Source organism: Eschrichtius robustus, chromosome 2 (genome assembly GCF_028021215.1).
Source record: "Eschrichtius robustus isolate mEscRob2 chromosome 2, mEscRob2.pri, whole genome shotgun sequence".
Classification (NCBI taxonomy): domain Eukaryota; kingdom Metazoa; phylum Chordata; class Mammalia; order Artiodactyla; family Eschrichtiidae; genus Eschrichtius; species Eschrichtius robustus.
The window spans coordinates 173528469-173535215 of NC_090825.1; positions in this window are offsets into that span (position 1 = coordinate 173528469).

Genomic DNA, 6747 nt, shown 5'->3' on the forward strand with positions numbered 1-6747 from the left:
CATCCTTCTGGCTGAAAACCCCAATGTGCTTCTTTGGGAGTTTTAATTTGTGAGCGTGCGGGAGGATTTTGCCTTTGACATGTTTTACTCCTGAAAAGTAATTGTCACTCCCATGGAAGTGCCAGACGCTGGCCCTGTGTCCAAAAAGTTCATTCCATCTTCTCTAGGCCTGTTTGCAAAAGGAAGATCCCATTTTTTTTAAAGTTAAAATCCAAAAGAAACCGTGTTAAAAAATTGTGGGTTTTTTTTTTTTTTTAAACATAGATCAATCTTATTTGTATTTCGTAAAATGAGTGCTCTCCTTTTATTTGGGAATTTTGATGAAAAAGTTAAGAGTGGATGATGTTAATTTATTGAAACTTTGGTTTGGTACATAAATACCAAAGAATTCTCTTTTGATTGAATTGATTGAATTCTCTTTTGGCCTATGTAACTTCCCCTCATAGTTGTTCACTAAGCAGCTCCAGATTTGTGAACCTGGTTCCAGTTGAGTTATCCATTGTTTACCCCGTGGCTCTGCCTTTCTTTAGCTTTTCGATGTGATATGGCAAGCTGTGGTTTTCTGCACCGGCTGTGCCTCTGGTCACGCGTCCTGTGACTGTGATACCACGGCCACCCTCTTGCCAGAATAACGGAGGAGCTGGGCTTTCTCAGCCCGTGGGCAGGTGGCGCCGGGTGGGTTTCACCTTCTTTGTTCCCCGAAAGGTGAGTCTTTTCCCTTGCCAAGGGCAGCTGCCTTAACCTCCGAGAGTATACACTTGTTGTTAGTGCTGGAAACCCAGGGTCTGAACCGCGCTGCTTAGGGAGCCGGCCCTTCGGGAGCTGGCAGCTCGGGGGGAGCCCTGCCGGGTCAGGCAGACAGATGAATCCCAAGACAGTTATTGGCAATAACTTATCGCTGGTTTGCCTCCGGAGTAGGGCCGTGGACTGACCCCAGTCGCTGTTGGTCTTGAAAATCAGAGTTCACGTCTCCCAGCTGTCCCATTTCCCATCCGACTCAGCCCGACCGGACTTCTCTGTGCTTTCCGCACCCATCCTGGGTAGGATCACGGAGAGTGAGCATAAGCTGCCGGGGGCCTCTCTTCCCCATAACCCCAGCCCTCCATCTGAAATCCTTCCCATCTTCCCAGGACCCGCGGTACCTCCTGGGCCCTGAGGCAGCTCCTCAGGAAAACACCTGCTGCTCATCAGATTCCCAGGCCCGGCCCCCACCCGAAGCCCCACGTGCTTTCCGTTGAGCGGCATCGAGAATGGACGCTCCTACAGCAGCGGTAGGGCCCCCGGCAGGGTTCACATTTCCACACCTTTTGATTCGACTCTGACTTCTAATGATTGTATTTTTCCACAACCTTCTGGTGACAGACTTCAGTTTTCCGCTTGGTCGTTAAAATAAATAAGTGACTCCTCGTAAGTCCCCGTGAGGACCGAAGTTAGGCTGACCGGTGGTTCGCAGCGACTCGGGAGGACTGTTTCACTTCCACCAGGAGAGAAGGCTTGTCTGTTTGTCGGGGCCACCTCTTTACCATGTAACGTTCCGTTTACAGTGATTTGCTCTGGGGGGGCACTTTCCCAGCTGGTTCCCATGTTGTACAGTAGATGGGTAGACCTTTTGTATATTAGTGTGTTTTAAGTTATTGATTTGTTTTATATAAAATAATTTATTTTTCAGGTACCATTTTTCATTTTAACTTTGTTTTTACATGGGTTTGTTTTCAATAAAGTATGACACTGCTGTCCAAAAGTCAACAATAAAATGAATCCCATTGTGTTCTTTGGAGGATGCTTATGTAACTAGCCTTTTTTTTTTTTTTCTTGCCTTTTTTTTTTTTTTTTTTTTTTTTGCTTTTCAGAAGAAAAAAAAAAGTCCTTCTCAGTTTTCCATCTCCCCAAGTTTGCCTTTTTATCCTTGTGAATAAATGTTCTTTAGTGTTTTAGGAGGAAAAAGCAAACCTAGATTTTGATAATCCAGAAGATTTCAGATTAATAAAGAAGCTTTGAAAGAAGACCATTTTTCAAAATTTTAGTGAAGTGTGAATATTTTTTGTCAATGGCTTTCTCAAAGAGAATGAAACTTTTGCACCATTTTCAGAGTTTTTATAGAGATGCCAAATTGATATATTTACATGTAATGGAAACATGAAAAAGTTTTATTAAACAATTGTTCATAGCTGTGTAGACATTTTAATTCAGTTTCCAAAGCTCTCAAAGTGTATTTTTGGAGTACGGAGTGATAACGGTTTGGGGCGTTAACGGTTCCAAACAACACGATTGTCCGAATACTTAGTTCTTTTCACAGGTATCAGGTTTGTGTTAAACGCTGTATGTTAACTATGACTGGAACTCTGTGATATTTTGGTAATAAATGAAGTGGGATCGTTGAGACACGGTGGTGTAGGGGTGATGGTGTGTGACTTGTAAGCAGCCATCGCCGAGTGACGCGCCAGCCAGGGCCACAGGTGACTTGCTCCTTCCTAGGTGAGCGTGGGCTGCCCCTCGCCAGGCTCTGTGCCAGGCCGTGGCCTTGACCCATGCGGGGAAGGAGGGAGCCCTCAGACAGCCCAGCCTGGAGGACGGAGAGGAAGGCACCAGGACACGCCCTGTGACTGGCTCCCGCACCTCCCTCTGCCCCTGCCCAGATGCTGGCCTCCCCCCTGGACGCATTCACAAATCAGCCCCCTCCCCCTGGAGACCCAGAGACCCCCTCTTCTCCAGGTTCAAAGGTTCCTGGGCCTCCTGTCTTGTCCCTGAGTGTTGCCTGTCTGTCTGCTCCCCACACCTGAGCCCCTGGCCATTCCAAATGTCTTCTGACACTAATCTCCTCGGGTGACGGACAGTGAGTTCCAACTCACCCAGAGGCAGGACGGAGCATAAGAGCCTTAGGGTTGGAGCTTTAGGTTCGAATCCTGACTCTGCCGCCTCCCCAGTGTGCACCACAGGCAAGCCCCTGACTCTCTCCGAGCCTCAGTCTCCCCGGCTGTGAAATGGGGCCCATAACGCCCAGCCCGTAGGATCCTTGTGGGAAGGAAAACAGATCCAGTAGGTACCACACCACAGCCACTCTGAATCCAAGACGCACCCAAGGAGAGAGGCTAGGGTTGGCAGAGAGAGCAGTAACCCCCCCGGCTCCCCCGCTTCCAGTGGGCTCAGCTAAACCCACGGACGTGCTTCCCCAGCGGCACTACAGGGCCTCTCCTGAAGTCACTGGATTTTCTTTCTTGTGTGTGTGTGTCTTGTGGTTCTGCGTTGAGCTCCCTCAGAATACCCAGCCCGAGTCCCTGGCAGAGGGGCAGGCCGGCACCACCTGGGGAAGGCGGCTGGGCTCCAGCTGGAGGTGGCTCCAGGGGTGTCCTGGGACCTCCAGGCAGCTCCGCAGGCGCCGTCTACACCTACTGCACTGAGGAGAAGGGGTCTGGGCGTCAGCCCTTCCCTGCGCGTCACAGACCAGGGTGTGCACCCCCTCCCCCAGGGGCCTTTTTCAAAAGCAGATCCGGGTTCAGCAGTTCTGGGCTGAGCCCGAGAGTCTGCATTTCTAACCTAACCAACTCCCAAGTGACGCGCATGCTCTAGGGACCCCCTCTAGGAAGCCGGTGATGTAAGTGGGGGTGTGCTGTCACAAAGCCTTGCCGCCCCCAGCTCCACGTCGGGTGTGCCAGGACAGCTTCCGATGCCCCCCACCCCAGGATTCAGAGCCGAGAGGCTGAGTCCACGTGCGAGGTGGGGGGCTCTTGCCGCCAGCCTGCCCGGGGTCGAGGAGGGGGGCTGTCTTCACGGTTCCGTTCAAGGTAAAGACTCTGAGGGCTTAATGCCTGCATCCCTTTGCTTTGGGTCTTTTTTTTTCTTAAGATATATTTTTAAAAATATTTATTTGGTTGTGTTGGGTCTTAGTTGCGGCACTCGTGTGGGATCTAGTTCCCTGACCAGGGATCGAACCTGGGCCCCCTGCATTAGGAGCGAGGAGTCCTAACCACTGCGCCACCAGGGAAATCCCTGTCTTTGGGTCTATTTTCTTTGTTTCACCTCAGTACTTTCCTAGCACAATTGCAAAGGATTTCCTAAAGAGAAGGGAGAAAATCATAGACACTGGTGTTGTCCCTGAGAACCATGGTTCCTGTTTAGTGACAGGAAGGACCGTTCTGCTGTGAGAGTGTTTTTTACCGTGGAGTCGGGGGCGCTAGGGACAGCACAGTGGATCTTACCCTCTGCCCCTGGCCTGGAGCCCACTCAGAGCAGGACAGATGGTGGTGACGTGGGCCTGCAAGCCTGGACAAGTGGCAGCCCCGGGCTCTGGGAAGCCGCCCAGAAGTCCCGCAGCAAAATTCAAGCTGGCCAGGGAGCATTTCTCCCCAGTTCATGCCTTGCTTTGCCCACCCAGGGGTCCAAAAGAACAGACCGAAGACCCCCATCCCACGTGTGGGTGTGCCGAGTGCCGGGGCGCATGAGGCCCTCAGGGGCGTGGCGTCCGAGCAGGAGCGAGTTCCGAGGAGCCAGGAGGTGGTGGTGAGAGGTGATCGCTGTTAGCTACTAGCGTGCTGTGCACCTTACAGAGTACTTCACTGAACTGTGAGCGAGGCGTTAGTATTGTTCACGTACTCATTTAAAGGTGATGCCCTGAAGCTTAGCCAGTTGGAAAAACAGACACCGTTCCGTGCTGGCGATTTTTTTTTTTTTCACTGGTTTGATACAGAGCATCCTGGGTTTGGACTGCCCCTTAGCTCTGTGCCTCTGAATGTGTCCATTTTGGGGTTCAGCCAGGGATGGGAACTTGGGGGTGTGGACGGGGCAAGACGCCTCCCACAGGTGGGACATTATGACTGTGTAACCGCACAGGGTTGGGGAGGGGCTCAGGTGCCTGTGGGCACGTGCCAGGGGCCTGGACCCAACCCCCAGCTCTCCCGGGGCTCTTTCGGTCACCCCAGAGCGAGTGAGGGAGGGAATTTCTCTTGAGCCCCTGCATCGTGAACGCACAGCCAGCTCCTCCCCACCCGGACCTCCAGGGACAGTGTCCTCTGAGAGCCCGAGGGCTTCTCCTGAACTCCACCAACCTGGGACAGAATTTGCAGGGGCCTCTGGTTCAGAAAGTACCGAGAATTTCAAGTCGGTGACCGCAGAGCGTTAAACCAAGCGTGGGGCGTGGGGCCCTCTGAGCTTGGGGTCTTGTGTAAGCACGGGTCCCACGCCCACGGCCTGCCACCCTCTCTGTTCAGGAGCTTTCCGTTTGTCCTTGGGCTTCCTGGAGACTGTGGAGTCTCAAAATCCACCTTCCTGGGACTTCCCTGGTGGTCCAGTGGGTCAGACTCCGTGCTCCCAGTGCAGGGGGCCTGGGTTTGATCCCTGGTTGGGGGACTAGATCCCGCATGCATGCCTGCAACTAAGAGTCCACATGCCGTGCTTCCCTGGTGGCGCAGTGGTTAAGAATCTGCCTGCCAACGCAGGGGACCGGGTTTGAGCCCTGGTCCAGGAAGTTCCCACATGCCGCGGAGCAACTAAGCCCGTGCGCCACAACTACTGAGCCTGCGCCCTGGAGCCCGCGAGCCACAACTACTGAAGCCCGTGCGCCTAGAGCCCGCGCTCTGCAACAAGAGAAGCCACCACAATGAGAAGCCCAGGAACCGCAACGAAGAGTAGCCCCCGCTCACCGCAACTAGAGAAAGCCCGTGCGCAGCAACAAAGACCCAACGCAGCCAAAAATAAATAAATTAATTAAATAAATTTTAAACAAAAGAGTCCGTATGCCGCAACTAAGACCCGGAGCAGCCAAAATAAGTAAATTAATTTTAAAAAAAAAAATCCACCTTCCCCTTCATTCCAAGGGCCGCCTTCTGTCTGATTGGTTTTCTCACAGTTGAAGGATTTGATGCAGGGCCTAAAGAGTCAGAACACAGCGGCACCTGGGCCCTGCGGTGTGAGGGCCTGGGTCCCGGAAGAAACTGCAGCTCAGAGAGCCGCTGGGTGGGTGTCGGGGAGAGGGACCAGGGCTCGGGGCAGGCCCCGCTGAAGGGTCCTTTCCGGTTGGAGGGATCCCAGGACAGGAGGTGGGGCTGGGCAGGCACAGGCACGAATGCCCTCTTCTCTCTATCAAGTGAAGCCTCCTGGAGAAGCTTGGTGAGTCAACTGTGTAAACCACCCACGTGACCGACCCACACCACGCAGCCAGCCCCCGGGGCAGCACCGAGGAACGGGGCAGAGCGAGTCCTCAGAAATAGTCTGTGCAGGGGCTGGAGCTCCGGGACCGCCAGGGCCCCTCGGGAGAGACTCTGGGATCCAGAGGCTCTAAAACTAAAGCCAGCTGTGACCGACAAATGCACGTGAGCTTTCTCCTTCGTCCACATCAATAAAATCACCGCATGCCAGGAAAACAGGGAAATGGCCTGATGGGGATGTCTCACCTGACATACAGGATGCACGGCAACCAAAAGATTCACACCAGGGCCCCTCAGAGAGCCATGCATGTGTGCTTGCACAGAAATCTCAAGGCAGACCCTGAAAGCCGGCGTAGATGTGCACGCAGGCCTTTCCTGGGGACGGGGCACTGGGTGTGTCTATCTCAAGGTTCACAAGTCAAGGCGGTGGAGGCCTCGAATGCTGAGGTCACACCAGCAGTGAAGGGGTCCGTGTTCCTCGGATGCCAGGCCTGGCCCTCGCTGTTCCCCTCGCTGGGAGTGGCCTTGCCCTTCTCGTGTCGGCTCTTCAACATAAACTCCACCTCCTGGGCTGTGTGGACTGGGCCGGGGCACGAGGGGGCAATGC